We start from the raw sequence: 16313 nt of genomic DNA, 5'->3' as shown, positions 1-16313 counted from the left end.
ACTGAAACTATCCCCTGAAGTCATCTTCAAACCAGACAACAGTTTAGCTAAATTAGTAAAGAATGTACTCCTTGAGCATTATGCTCTTTTAAAGAATTATCTATATCAGATGGAATTGACAACAGTAACTCTAAAGTAAGTCTAAGTCAATGGTGGTGAAATAATATGGGGAGAAATGGCAAGAATGGTGACACAACATGACAAACATAACGAATGTCACTGAACTGTACAGGTAGAAATTGTTGAATGGGTATATGATCTGCTGTGTTTATTTTCACCAAAAATTTTTTTTTAATTTTTTGAAAGACAAAAATGACACTGCTGGGTGGTCAGGAGAGGGTCCCAGGGAACCACAGACAAACCTGACTCATTGCTAACTTCAGTAATGAAACTGAGTCTTTTGGACCACAGGGAAAATCAAGCCTAAAAACTCTCTGACTTCTGAGAACCAGGGCCATCTTCATGGACATATGACCTGTGAAGTCACACAGGCCCCCAAGCTGAGAAAGGCCTTATACCTGGTTTAATGCTCTGCTGTCACCATCTTGAAATTCTTAATAGTTCTACCTCTGAACTTGTGTTTTGTAAGTCTGATGGGACAACGGAGCATGCTCATTGAACAGAGGAGATCTGCATAGTAAGTGTCCACCATTCCTTGCCACACCATTCAATATAGCATTTGGGATGCCCCATGAGCATAGAATTCTGGTGGACTCACGATGTGGCGGAGTTCAATGAGACTCAAAGCGATTTCAAGTTATGGGTGTTTCAAATACAACTGTGTAAGCAGGAGGGTGGGTACAAACAGCTCTAAGAGGCCACGCTTCCTGTTAGAACCAGAACGTGCTTCACACACAGAAAGAAGGCAGTAGTATTCTGAGAACTAAGCAACCAAGGAACCCCATCATAGCCTCTCTTAGCCTTGTTACCTCCCTGTACTAGCCAACCATTTATACTGAAAATAATGAAATAGAAGGGAAGGGAAAGATAGGGCAATACATAGTTTCTCTTCTCTCAGTTCTTTCTTAGGCATCTGTCATCTAAAGGGAGAAAGTGTTCATAGAATGCACGCATATCAAGAAATGAAATAAAAGTAGCTGAGTTAGTTTCACACAGTGTTTCCACTGTTCTGGAAAGAACAACATGTACATGCGTGTACCAGCTACAAAATACGAATTGTGATTTTATAATTCTGCATGAGTTAAATGCTCATATATTTGTATTTAAAGCTGGTATTGTACAATATAAAGATGAACTGTAAAATTCATGCTAATAATTTAAATTTTTAGTTTTTCTTCACTTAGAATGACATTAAATAGCAAACAGAAAAACCCCATGACAAGTCAAGACAGACAGACAGACTGTGGAAGAGAAGAAAAAGCTTTACACTTATTGCCTTTAACAGCATTCCTGCTTTTTTGAACAAAGGGTCACGTATTTTCATTTTGCAGTGTGCCCCACAAACTATGTAGCCAACCCTGTGGGGAACAACTGAACACAAGCATATTATGCCTACTTAAATATGCTACACAGACTTTACTAACATCCTTTTAAAGACCCACCTATGGATTCATGGGGGTGGTGTTGATCGATTTTTGTACTAGATTGCTTTCGTCCTTCTCTCCAACTCCACCTCTTGTAATTACAATAAGTCTGCTGAAATACAACACAAGGTCTTTCCAAATAAAAATCTTTCTAGAAATAATTAGTTAAACTGAAGACTAAAGAAGACCTTAAAAGGAGCAGCAGTTAATCCAGAGGTCTCTCTGCTACTCTGCTGGACAACTCCTTTCTACAGAAGGTTTCCTGGTACCCTGGTGGTTCAGTTTTAACCAAATCCAGGCTGTTTCTCACCACTCAGGTTTCCCCTGGGAAGTTGTTCTGGGAACCATTAAATCCGTTATCTAAATCGTCTTTCAACTACAGTCAAGTTTCCCTTTGTCTAATTCCATTCTCCTCCTCTTTTTTGTACCACTACTTTTCACTTCAATAAATTAATTTCCTGCCTGGAGACACATCCTGGCAAATGTGTCAGGTTGTATTGTTTTAGATGCGAGACTTACGTCATTCTTTCAAATTTTCCTCCCAAACCAACAATCCCTAGCGTCAGCCTCTCAGAAGCCAGAGTTACTTGTCCATGAATTTCTTTTCACTGCATCCCAGTTGACTGAAAAAATGCAGACCTCCGGAGGTGAACTTACTCAACCCTTATCCCCTTCAGCCACATTTGTTTCTATTCCGTCATCCTTTCTTCCATTCCACTTGAAGAAGGGTTACTACAACACCACCCTCCCATCACCACCTTCTCCCCAGACCTTGCACTCGTCCCTTTCATCTCTTTCACTTCTTTAGTATCACTCTACCTGAACCTTACAGAGTCCCTGGGTAGTGGAAATGGCTAATGTACTTGGCTGCTAGCCAAAAGGTTGGTAGTTCAAACCCACCCAGGAACATCCTGGAAGAGAGGCCTAGAGATCTGCTTCCAAAAGGGGTCACTAAGAGTCTGAATCAACTCCACAGCAACTGGTTTGGTTTTGGTTTTTTAACCTGGACCTTATGGATTGCCTGGGTGGTACAAACGGTTAAAGTGCTTGGCTGCTAACCAAAAAGTTGAAGCTGGAGTCCACCACAGATGCCTCATAAGAAAGGCCTGGTGATATGCTTCCAAAAAAGTTCACAGCCATGAAAACCCTATGGTGCACAGTTCTACTCTGAGACACACAGGGTTGCCATGAGCCGGACTCAACTCGATGGCGACCGAGTACCTGGATCTTCCTCAAACCCAAGGTTTCCTTGCTAAATTCCTTGAACGGACAGGCTACAATGGGCCACCTATAGTTCATCACCTCCCATGTATTCCTCAATTTTGTACACTCTGGATTCCATCTCTACTGTGCTACTGAAGCTGTTCTGTCCAAGTTCACCAATGACCTGGTTGCTGGACCAGTGGCAGTTTCTCAGATCCACCCTCGTAACTAGTCTTCTGCACTGGATGACACAGGCAGTCCACTCATGTGGCTTCTTCCCTCTGCCACCTTCTTCCTCTACTTCTCTGGCAGTTCTTGCTCTATTTTCTTTAATAATGATTTTTCATTTTTATTTTACATATTCTTCTTTGGTGAGCTTATCTACTGTCACTCTATGAAACAGCCCTAAAGGGATCATGAGATGATCCATCAGTCTGCGATTTTGCCTAAACTCCAATCCTAAATCTCTAAATTCTTGCTTTACATCATGTGTATTATATCAACTAACAGCTCTTAAAGCGCTTTAACACGCCAAGTACAGAACTAAGCCAGAGACAGTAACAATGAAAGGGCTAAGGGTGCCAACAATGGAGACTCACTGCTTGAGTTTGAATCCTCAGTCCCACACATGCTATCCTGTGACTTTGGGCAAATTACTTAAACTTTCTGTGCCTTAGATTCCTTATCTGTAATATCGGAAGAACGATACTACCCTTTTCTTAGAGCTGACATAGGGATTAAATCTTAAATTAAAATATGTAAACTTTGGAGCCATTGAGGCTGGATGAATCCCTAAACTACTGCCCTGAGATAATCTTTAAACCTTAAACCAAAAATATCCCCTGAAGTCTTCTTTAAGCTAAACAATAATTTAAATTAGTAAAGAATGTCTGTCTTAAGCATTGTGCTCTCTTTAACAACTATCCATATGGGATCAAACCGACAACAGCAACTTGAAAGGTTAGTGTGAAAATGTGGTGTCGGACCTCTTCTAACTTCACAAGGGGGAGGAGAGAGAACCAAGATCAGCATCAGCCCAGGGCTGATTCCTGTGAGGTGGAGGTCAGACATACCTCTTCTCTCCAACCTTTTTACCAATCTGACACGAGTTGTCCCTCCCACAGCACTCTGTACTTCTCTGCTGGGTTCGGTAATTCGTTACAATGGCCACACAGAACTCACAGACTATACTCACAGTTATGGGGTTTATTAGGGAAGTTGTTGTTGTTACGTGAAGTAACAGGTAACAATTCAGCATCAGGAACAACTCAGGATACAGTTCTTTGGTCAGGATAGCTTCTCGGCTGGGCCCACAGGCAGGCCTCTCTCTCGGCCCCTTGGCCTGACCTGTGTGCTGCTCATGCAAGTGTTACAAAGCTCTTTAGCTCCACTAATAACTGTCCAGAGGCACTCTACTCCACCAGTAAATCTCAGCCTGAAACTGCTCAGCTCTCACTCTGTGGGTCAGCATGCCCACTGTAGCTGCCTCACAGGGAAGCCCACTGCGCCATCTACACCAATCTCCTGGTTCTACTGCTGCCTCTCATCGTCTCTGGCGTTACAGCTCTCTCTCAGTCTCCTGGGTCTACAAGGTTCTCAGTTCAGGGACCCTATACCCAAAGGACATGCTCTACTCCTGACTCTTCTTGTTGATGATTATGAGGCCCCTCTCTGGGATTTGCTCATTTTAAGTCTAGCAGGATGTCAAAACTGACTAATCCCCTCATTAGGGTTCCCTACAGCTTATTTGCATGGTCCCACCACAGAAGGTTCCCGTGCACCTTACTGGCACTATTAGCAGACTGTCCAATCACTTTGGTGGGCCATAAACACCTTATCTGCATAGTCCGCCCAATCATTATTTGGGGATCACAAAGACTATGCTTAGATGAGCCATATCAAGTAATTCACTACCCTGCAGATAGGAAGCTTAAGAGGCAGTGAGATTATGTTAACGGGAAGAACAATTTGGAAAACCAAAAAACCTACTGCCTTTGAGTCAATTCCAACTCATAAGGAGGGTAAAAATGGCTGCACAACTTGAAGAATATAACCAATGTCATACTGAATTGTACATGAAGAAGTTGTTGAATTGGTGTATGTTCTGCTATATATATTCTCAACAATAACAAAAATAAATTATTTTAAAAATATTTAAAGTGCTTAGAACAGTACTTGGTACATACCAAGCACTATGTAAGCATTAGCTATTATTATTGCTGCTGTTGTTGTTATCGTTAGTCTTCCCAACAACTAGATGAGACAGATACTATTATTTTACCCATTTACACAATGAGAAAACTATGGCGGGGTTATTGTGGGTCATGATGGAATCTCAAGCTCCAGGTGTTCAAATTTTAACTATCATATTTCACATTAATACTTAGCCTTTGTGCCCCCTTCTTGATTAAGCAGGTTCTTATTCCCCCATCCCGGCCCCCACATATAACCCTAGTAGTATCCAACATACTATTTCTAGAATCATCTTTATGAAATAGTAGTTTTCACTCCTTTCCTCACCTAAAAAAAAAAAAAATTTTTTTTAATTAAATTCATTTTAAATCCACAATCTTGTCACTTTCCTTAAACCGCCCTAAGATCTGGCACCTATCTTAGCCCTCTTAATACGGATCTCTGTGCCTCATCTCTCTCTGTATCTAATCTCTCTATACTCTACGTTTTGCTCCAAACCCACAGAAAAACTCACCCTCTGAATTCACGCTGTACTCTAATGAGTACCCTACCCTGTTCCTGGGACCCACTGTGCTAATCTCCACCCCCCGCTCCCACAGCCTCCTCAAAATCTCCTGCCCATCCTCCAAGGTCCCATTCAAATCCTCCCTCCTCTGGTGGGATCCCACAAACCAAACTCAATCTCTTCCTTTGCTCTAATGACTAGTCTAGCCCATAGCATGACCTTCCCCTCACTTATCTGCTGCAGGGCCCAACAAATAGGTGTATTTTTAATTATTTCTTTTTTTGTATTTTAGGGATAATGCATGGTTGCTGTAAAATAAGACAAAATGTTGTAAAATTAAAGCTCCTTTGTCTTCCCTGCAATACTAGTCCCACTCCATAAATCACCCCATTTAGCAGTTTTTCAGTACATTGACGAATGTAACTCATACATATGTGCTGATTCTGTGTGTGGTTGGTAATGTAACAATTTTTTCTCTTAATAAATAATTTTTGACTTTTTTTTTTTCTTAAAAATACATATAACGGACATCTGTTCGAGTCAGTATATGTTTTTACATTCTTTTAACACCTGAACAGTATTCTAAATCTGCTGTTCTTTATTGTGGTTATGTTTAAGGGGAGTCCCGGAACGATGTAAATGGTTAAGCGCTCAACTGCTGGCTGACAGGTTGCCGGTTCAAACCCACCCAGAGATGCGTCAGAAAAGAGACTGGCAAACTCCTTCCAAAAGGTCACAGCCTTGAAAATTCTGTGGAGCAGTTCTATTCTGCACACTTGGGGTCACCATCAGTCGAAATTGATTCGGCAACTAATCACAACATGTTTAAGAAGTGCCATCCCCTCTCTGCCCCATTTCTACATACGAATATTCTTAAGGGCAAAGATCATGTTTTATTCCTCCTTACGTCTCCAAAAGGACCTAGTACCAAGGTTGGGCATTGCTTAACAAATGTTCAGTGAGGTAATAATAATAATATCTGTCATCAACCTGGTGCTTATTGGTGCCAGGAAATCAGCTGTTAGTGCTTCACACACATTATTACATTGAATTTTCACAACACCCCTACGAGGGAGGTACTACAATCATTCTCACTTCACAGATGACTTAACCAAAATCACATGGCTAATAAGGGGCAGACCAGGGATTCAGATATTTGTCTGACTCCAGAGCCTGTACCCTTCATCCCTATGCTGTGCCTAGTAAAAATTTTCATAAGGACATCCTTTGCTTTCTCATCCAAAATTGGAAAACAGAAGGCTTCCAAGTACTGTTGTTTAGGTGAGTGGGAATGAGGATGTCTTAGTTACCTAGGGCTGCTATAACAGAAATACCACCATGGCTTTAACAAACAGAAGTTTATTCTCTCACAGTCTGGTAGACTAGAAGTCCATATTCAGGGCATCAGCTCTAGGGGAAGGCTTTCTCTGTTGGCTCTAGAAGAAAGTCCTTGTCATCAATTTTCCCCTGGACTACAAGCTTCTCAGAGCAGGAACCCCAGATCCAAAGGACATGCTCTGCTCCCACCGCTGCTTTCTTGGTGGTATGAGGTCCCCCTGTCTCTCTGCCCAAGTCTCTCTGTTATATCTCAGAAGAGACCAGCTCAAGACAGGATCCAGTCTTGTAGCTTGAGTACTGCCATTAACATAACTGCCGCCTCGCCCACATCATTAACATCATAGAGGCAGGATTTACAACACACAGGAAAATCACATCAGATGACAAAATGGTGGAAAATCACAGGATACTCGGAATCATGGCCTAGGCAAATTGATACACGTATATTTGGGGGACACAATTCAATCCACAACAGAGGATAAGAGAAGGAAGTAGAAATGAATGGCAAGTAGATGGAGCCAGGTGATTTCAGCTGTAGAGCTAATCTACCATTCAGCTGTTCACTGTATGTGTACTGAGCATGTACCAGGAGAGTTGAATTACTGCCTTCCCCTCTTCAGCCACTCCATTGAACTCTCCTTTCAGTTATAGTTGCCACCATTTGATGAATATCTACTACATGCTGGATGTACCATTATTATTTCTATTAATGACTTCTAGTTATTTCTAATCATTTTTTCATAGAGAATAATGCCTTTCAATTCTTAAAGATGAGCTATGATTTCTTTTTTTTTTTAATTTAGACTCAGTTAAGATCACATTTAGCTACAAGTAACAGACCCAACTCCTGTGGTTTAACCAAATAAGAAATTTTGTTTTTCTAACAGAAAGCAGGAGATGGGCATACAAGGTCTGAGGCAGCAGTTCCAGAGGGCCATCAGCTTCCCAGCCTCCTTCGAACTTTCCACCCAGCCTCCTTAATCCTCATGCTTGTTGTCTGTGGTCACAAAATGGCTTCTCCATTTCCAAAATAGCATCCATATTCCAAGGAGAAAAGGAAGTATAAGGGGCAAAAAGCCTAATGTGCAAGCTCATATAAGCTGTCCCCTTATAAGAACTTTGTGGGGGGAAACCCATCCAGCTACTTATGTCTCATTAGCCAGGACTGTGTCATGTGGACACCCCCAAGCTGCAAGTGATTCTGGGAAATCGGGCTTTTTTTTTTTTGGCCAAGATTATGAATTAAATAAAAATCAGAGTTCTGCTGCAGGGGAAGTAAGAAGGATGGATACTGTCTGAACCCCACAGGGTGGTATGGAGTGAGAGTCATCCTAGGGAAGCAAGTACCCTGAGCAGAGAAAAGCAATGAAAGAACCTTAATTCTGTATTTAGATGCTTTCTCGGTTGTGCAAAGGGCGGAAGAATGTGAAAGCTTTACAGAAGCATCCAAGCAGCTGATCCAGAGGAAAAACACTGAGACCCAGGTGACTTCACACAAATCATCCTGGCAGACTCACAGGTTCGACAAGAGTGTTTCCCTCTGATCTCCACTGTTTCCCTTCCTCCCACTCACTCACTTTCCAGAGTTAATTTAGATGAGAACCTACAGGCCCACTTGACTCTCCTATCATTCATTCATAAGAAAAAGTACACCATATTCAAATTCTGATGCAAACGAAAACATTCTCTGCTATGTGGTGTTATAAGAAGCAGCATCTTTAGAACAAGAGAATGGCTACAGAGCCATTTTTATGGCTACACTATAAAGTTCTTCTATTAATAAAGTAGAGCACAAAATTTTAACCTTGTTTTCATTTTCTTCCACATAACCCATTGCCATCGAGTTGATTCCAACTTACAGTGACCCTAACAGGACAGAGTAGACTTGCCCTATAGGGCTTCCAAGGAGTGGCTGGTAGATCTGAACTGCTGACCTTTTGGTTGGCAGCCAAGCTCTTAACCACTGCACCACTAGGGCTTCCACGTAAAGTAAATTCAATAAACTTTCCTCACAAAAAACTCATAAAACTCTGGGGGCGAGACATTTGTTCAAAGTACTATAGATAAAGGGGAGGTTGACAAAGAGCCAGCAAAAGTACCACTGTAAACTAAATCCTAGGCACAGATAACGCAGGCACATTTACAGATAAATTACCTCGTTGTGGCTCAGATCTCTGCTACAGCCTTACATTCATTGCATGAAAGAGCTAATACAATTCCACTGGGCCTAACACACCCAGAACTACCTAGCTTGCCTTGTGTATGAATGGACTTGCCACTAGCCAACAGCATCTTTAGTTTCTCTTTCACCAGGGTGAAATCAAGTTTGCCCTTATTAAGAAAGGCACACACCAGGAATTGTTAGAGGCATTACGAGTCGATAATGCTTGATCTTCTTCCTACCTGGTCCATATCTGAGACACGTGCCTTTGCCAAAATGGCTGATACTCGCAATTTCAAGTTTGTGTGATTCCTTCAGTCATGAACATTTTTAGGTGTGCCCCTGTACGAAAACCACCAAATGATCTTTCTATTCTGAACTTATTGCACTTGCCAACAAAAACAAGGATGTAAGTGTGGGCCTGTCAAAATGTGTGAGTCACAAACGTTTCAAGGAGACACATAACCAAAGTTCAGGCAAAGACTGTGACAACATAGACCACTCAGAGTTTGAATCCACATTTCAGAAACAGAAGCTCTCTGACAGGTACAGGCTGGTACACAATTAACTCAGACCCTTCCCTTCCCTCAAAACACATCAGTAAGAGCTACCTAACAACTGTGCAAACTTAAACCACCATAAGGGCCCATCTTTTCATCTAAAATCCAGTTGCTTAGGTGTTTCTTCAAAGTAAAAAAAAATTGAAGTAAAAGAAGGCTTTACGTGTATGCTCTGTCTGTCTACCCGCACTGCACATGCAGACAGGCTGTGTTCACACTTCCAGGCAGCCATAAGACTGCAAGGAATAAGACACACAGTCCCACTGGCATCAACCATTCTATGGGTGCAACGTTTATCTGTGCTCAAACTGGACATAAGAGACATTTACACAGTGTTGACAAAGTGAAAGCCATTATTATTATTTATAGAAAGCAAACAGCAAACAATAACAACAGATTCCCAAAGGGGAAACACTTACCCTTTCCCACATTACCCATGTCCATTCTTGTGTCTCTGGGCAGGCGTGCCGTGGTTCAAGTCAGGTGTATTCTCTCACTGCAGCCTCCAGCCACCACCATACTGCTTGGAGGCCTAGCATGGCTCCCAAGGCTTTGCTCTGCCGCTAGCCCAGATCCTGCCACACTCCCTGGCTCACAGGGCTCTCTTGTCACCATGTTGTCCAGGGGGAGGCATACAACTCCTGCACTGGGCACACTCAGGCCTCTCTTGCCCTGCCCAAGCAGGTATTACAGCTCTTTTAGCTCTGTTGGCAAGTTTCTTGCCCAGAAGCATCTGGCTCTGCCCAGCTGTAAGAAGACCCCTGCACAGGATCCTGTGAGGCAAACCCTGCTTGGGGCACACTCAGGCCTCTGCCCTACAGGGGCAAGTGCTGCAGCTCTTTTAGCTCCACTGGCAAGCCTCCTGCCTGAAGGTACTCAGGTCTCACTCCATGGGCTGGCAAGCCCAGCACAGCTCCACCATTCCATGGGCCACGCTACTGTCTATCACCATCTTGCATAGTCTTTGCTGTCACAACTCTCTCTTCCAGGCCTAGGAGGTTCTCAACACAGGGACCCTGGGTCCAAAGGACATGCTCTGCTCCAGATTCTTCTTGACAGGAGTGCAGTCTCTCTTAACCTCTGTGGGGTTGGCCTTTATATAAGCCTACTCCTTGTCCATTTCAAGGTATGGTCCTCCCAGCAGGGCCATGAACTGACCAATCTCCTTGGCAGACCAAAAGCCACTCAACTTGTATAGTTCCAGCCAAACAGTGTTGTGGGAGTTAGAAGACTATGTCTAGAAAGGCCATATAAAAGCAATTCACTGCACTGCACTTTACCACTTGGCTTTTGAAACATTATCAACTAATGCCACATGAGCATGAATAATTACTATATTTAAAATAAAATGTATAAAAGAAACAGAAGAGTATTTGCATTTTGTAAGTTGGGTTAGTTTGGTTTAGTTTTTTAAGCCATTAGCTCCATTTAATAAAGCATCGATCCCTGCAGTGGTGATTGATGTAACAAAAGCTGCGGGGTTTTTTTTTACCAGGAAAAAGTTTCTGACCTGCACTGCAATGAACCTGAGAAACAAATGACATAATACGTTACAGATGCAGGGAACTACACGAGCCCGGAGCAGCTTTTGGACAGTGTGATGGCTAATTTAACTGTGCAATTATCAACCTCTATTTTTCTTGTTGTTGTTGGTTGTGGTTGAATTGGCCCCTGACTCACGGTGACCACATCCACAATGGAAGAAGTGCTGCCCGGTTCTGTGTCATCCCCATGATCAGCTGTGGACTGAACCGCTGTGACCCACTGGGTTCTGAACGGCTGATTTTCAGAAGTAAATCACCAGGCCTTTCTTCCTAGTCTTTCTTAGTCTGGAAGCTCTGCTGAAACCTATTCAGCAGCGTAGCAACACGCAAGCTTCTACTGACCTCCACTGACCAACAGATGATGGCTGTGCATGAGATGTGCTGGCCAAAACCAGATCTCTTGCATGGAAGATGAGAATTTTATCACTGAACCATCAATGCCTCATGGTCAACCTTTAAAAAAACCAAAAAACCAAACCTGGTGCCGAGTCGATTCCAACTCGAAGTTCCACCTTTAGTTGAACAGAAACGCTGGCTGAAGGACAGACACTATTCCCTTTATCTCCAAACAACACCCCATGTTGCTATCCTTAACAGCTATGAACCTCATACCTAAAGGCCTACCCGTTCTATCATGGCTAAAAAGTCATGGCTCCCTGATTGTATTCACAACTCACTGCTCAACCTTGATTTTTTTTTTCTTTTTCCCCTTAGTTTCAGAACTAGTGACATCTCTGGAAATAAACTCATCATTATGCAATACCTCCTGCAATGTTTTCACTTTGAAGATAACCAAAAAAAACCCAGTGCCCTCAAGTCGATTCCAACTCATAGCGACCCTATAGGACAGAGTAGAACTGCCCCATAGTTTCCAAGGGGCGCCTGAAGGATTCGAACTGCCGACCCTTTGGTGAGCAGCCGTAGCACATATGACTCATTAAAAAAGAGTCAAGGCCCAGACCCAAACATGAATACTCATTCACTCATTCATTCATGGTTTTGAAATGCAAACCAGGCCAGAGACATGTAATAACATCTTTGAAAAGACAATGCTAAACGAGGTCTTCTTTCAGTTAACAGTTTGAGAATAAAGCTTTGTTTGGGACATTGATACTTTTAAAAATGGAAGATGAAAAACTCAAAGTTATATTAACTAGAAAAATATAAATATTTCATGAATATTCAAAGACAGGTTTTAAGAGAAGTTAGTTTGCCAGTAACTGAGGGGGAGAAAATGACCTTACTCCGATTTATCTCATGCTAGTACAGTGAGTGACAAAGAAACCACACAGTGAACTAACTCTCCATGAACTTGATTTCATAAAATGTCTATGATGCCCTTGAAATTTATGCACTATTGGTTCAGAACTACACTGTGTCCTGGATTTAAACCAACATTTGTCATAAAGGCCAGATTATCCTAATTTTTAAAGTAGCTATTTGGACCACAATGGAAACCCTGGTTGCATAGTGGTTAAGTGCTATGGCTGTAACCAAAAGGTCGGCAGTTCAAATCTGCCAGGCACTCCTTGGAAACTCTACGGGGCAGTTCTACTCTGTCCTATACGGTCGCTATGAGTCGGAATCAACTCGACAGCAGTGGGTTTGGTTTTTGGTTTATTTGGACCACGATAGTTGCTGGTCAACGGGAATTTAACCAAAATCTGATCCCACCTTTCTCAAAAACTCAAACATCTTTCGAGTTGTATTCTTTAAAAAAATACGGTATCTTGCTAGATTATATCTGCCTCATGAACACAAAAGGAGAAATACTGGTTAAAATTAAATATGTAAAATTACTGTTGCACTCACAGTGTGAATGAAATTTAAAGCTTTGGTATGTTCAAGTCCCTGAACTAGGACTAATTACTTGAAAAGAAAGTGTAAGCCTGAATTCAGCATATATCAGGATAACCCCCCGAAAATATTCCTTACTTAACTGTTTGGTTGGTCTTTGCTGCTCCATCTTTCAATGTTACAGGCCATAGTTTAAACACTTACATCAACCAAGGTTCCAGTGAGCTCGCATTAGCCCACAGGAATTCCACATCACCTCATTCTCTTTCCTACTGAAAAAATACAATGGAAAATACAGCCTGTTTTACATACTTCCTATAGAACATAGATTGAAAAGACTGTTTGGCATTATTTCAGAGACATTAGCAATTTCTGTTTCTTAGCCCAAAGCACAAACCAGAATTAAAATGCTCTGCTCTTTCCAGTAAAGCACACCTTCTCTTTTCAAAAAGCCTACTCTTTATCCTGAGCTATTTAATTTTTTCAGGAACTAAGAACAATACCGACCCAGGCATTTTATAAACAACAGCGAAACAAAAAAACTTCCTTCTATCTCCAAAATCTCATTGTCATCTGGCTAGGAAGATGAAGAACCCCATCTACAGAGTCCTCTATCTTCATGTTTCTTGATGTGGACATATTGTCTAATAATATGTTGTGGTTCTTCTCTCCTCCCATCTCCTGGAAATGCCCCTTCCTCCAGGGGCCTGATGTGCAGCTTTTAACGCACAATGAAGTCCCCACCCGTTTCCTACTGACCTGGCAGCAGTAGAATCACCACTGCTGAGCAAAAAGAGGGGAAAGTTGACTCAGGAGTCTCAGCCCATACATATATATTTTTTTCCTTCTCCAAAATAAAAGAGCCTTAATACTGACTAGTAAGCGTTCTGAATCAGCCTATAGGGTTAATTGGTTTTTTGTTGCTGTTTTTCCAGAAATTCAATCACAACCATTTAGTGACCTGAGCCCACAAAATCTCCAAATAGGAAAAAGGAAGAAAGGGTTTGAAATAGGGAATAAAAAAAAAAAACCTAAAATCAAACAAACAAGACTTATATTCTTCCCCTTCTCAAAATATCTTTTTCCTCTGACAGGCGACTGCTGTCCTTAAATACCAAACTTGGACTTTTAAATCAAGTTCTTTTTCCATTACTGTTGAAAGGAAGGATTTGTTTTGGTCCCACATGTTGAAAAATTCACGTTCCTATAATTAAGCGTTTGTATGCCACGCCTTCCACCATATTTCCCTGTTAAGATTCCTTCTCTAAAAATGATCCCTGAAAACACAACTACGGTCCTCATCCTTTTCTCAAGTAGCAGCAGGAAACCGATCTGGAGATGTTCCTAACCCGCTTGGATTACAAAATTCGCAACTGAGAGGGATTCTGGGCTAAAATTAAGAATCAATAAGATCTGAAGACTTGGAGTTTTAGAAGTGTGCCCCCCAATAGGCCGGTTTTCCCACAGTTCATAATTAATACACTCCCAGTGAATTTCTCATATTCTGCCTGGACTATATAAAAGGATTTTTAAAGGCTGATATTCTTTCATTTAAATTACTATGTGATAGGCCACAGGGAAACTAAAAGAATACAAAACTTTTTTTTCTTCTCAAAGACAATAATTTTTAAGTCGCTGATTCATAAATTTCTGTGGCATTTTTTTTTTAAATAACCATCGCGCGTCCCCCCGCCCCCCCCCCCCCCCCGCCACACACACTTCTCTTATTGGGGTTCTCAAGTGTTACTGGGAGGCTATGGTGGAGGGGGTCTAGGGACACAGGAGAGATCTTACATATCTAATCCTGGAGGTATTTTTCACATGCATTCTAGTCCGGAGTCTCTTGAGCTAAGTCCTCCCTCCTCCCCGAAAAGTGCCTTTTCCCGTTGGGAGACAAGAGAGTTGGAAAAAGAAATCGACCCAGGAAAGAGGAGGAGGAGCATCTGCAACACCCAGCTGCAACCACACAACGGTGCCACTTCCCTCCCTTCTCCGAGCGGAAGAGAACAGCCTTACCTGGGGGTGGAGAGCCGCCGGCACTAGTTCCAAAAGTTCTGGTTCACCTTCCTTTGGCGTTCAAAGTCCCAGCACTCTGTCTCCGCCGCGGGCTTGCAAAACACAAATCCTTCCCCGTCCGGCTCCTGCCGTTCCCCACCCTCTCTCCCTTACACCAAGTCAGGAATCCGGGCAGACACCGAGCTGGGAGCTGACATCACTCCCAGTTCCAGGTACCTCCCCCTCCCACTGCCGCCTTCTCTCCTCCCCCCCTGCAGGAATTAGCCAAAGAGCGTTAGCAAGGGGGGTGGTGTTGGCAGCGCGTGGGCTCCCACTGATTGGACCCAGCGAAAGTCACTCAGAGGAGTCAACTAATTTTATACATTCCTCGCTGAGCTAGACTTCGGCTGAAGAGGGTGTTGATGGAAAAAGAATGCTGCCTTTCCTGCTATCTCTAAGGAAAGGAGATGATGGTATGGGGAAAAACCTTGGGGATCGAATTTTAAACTTTACTTGACATATTTACTATTCCCCAGATCAGAAACGAAACTAACCTATCCAAGCCCCCTTTTTCAGGAAAAACAATCGCCTCTGTCATGGGCAAGTACGAGTCCCGCGGCGCGTGGTGCAGAAAATGGCTAGCTTTAAGTCCTGCAAATAAAGGAAAACGTCAGCTCGCCCTTTTCCCCTTTTATTTGGGGGCTACTGGGTGTTTCCCTGGACCGGGCATTTAGAACTTCAAGAGCACTTCGGGAAGATTTGGAAGAGAATCCTAGAAACGACGATCCAGCTCCAAATTGTTGAGGGGTGGCGTTATCAACCATGTGGGTGCTTTTGCCTTCAGCACTGAAAATCACACTTCGCAATCTTCCAGTTAAATAAAATTGAACTCTAGGGTAAGAAAAATCACTATTCATACCTTTTTTGGAGACTGTAAAGCAGCTGTTTTAATGCACAATTGAATGAGGGGAAAATCTCACAATAGAGTTTAACAAACCACTCATGAGAATAATGACTGTTTAGTGGAACCGGTTGCAGTGGCTGAACTATCAATTAAGAATTAACTAACATTTACCCTTGACGGACATCATGCTGTATAATCCCCTTGGTTAACAGCACAAAAAAATTCCCAGGAGATCGTTCAATTTACCCAACATCTGATTCAAGGCAGAACTGAATGGTGAAAAGTGATGTTATTTATATGATAGAGGTAGCATATTATCCGTTGTCATATGGAAGTACAGTGAATTAATTATTGCCTTTCTGTTTTTATTGTTCGTTTTTTTGATTGATGGCAACATGCCATACATTTCACCATTCTGCAAAAAATTGTAGAAGAAGGCACAGTCGGGTATTCGTGTCTCATTTATTCCTCACAACCATCTTGTAAGGTGACTGCTAATAGCCCCATTTTAACAAATCAAAGGCTTAGCAAGGTTACGTAAGTAAATTGTTCCGGATCTAGAACTGGAA

At 42.3% G+C, this 16313-nt stretch overlaps 1 protein-coding gene across 3 annotated transcripts in view; it reads right to left on the bottom strand.

Annotated features, from left to right (window-relative positions):
• PPFIBP1 (PPFIA binding protein 1) overlaps positions 1 to 15085 on the bottom strand; it is a 210613-nt gene extending 195528 nt beyond the window's left edge. For all 3 annotated transcript variants that reach the window (XM_049882696.1, XM_049882697.1, XM_049882698.1), the window contains exon 1: positions 14862 to 15085. The gene's annotated coding sequence lies outside the window, so the exon portion shown is untranslated. The remainder of the gene's footprint in view (positions 1 to 14861) is intronic.
• Between the last annotated feature and the right edge of the window lie 1228 nt (positions 15086 to 16313).

Source organism: Elephas maximus, chromosome 4, assembly GCF_024166365.1.
Source record: "Elephas maximus indicus isolate mEleMax1 chromosome 4, mEleMax1 primary haplotype, whole genome shotgun sequence".
NCBI classification, from domain to species: domain Eukaryota; kingdom Metazoa; phylum Chordata; class Mammalia; order Proboscidea; family Elephantidae; genus Elephas; species Elephas maximus.
The sequence above is the reverse complement of the archived record's forward strand: the minus strand, read 5'-3'. Positions and strand labels throughout refer to the sequence as shown.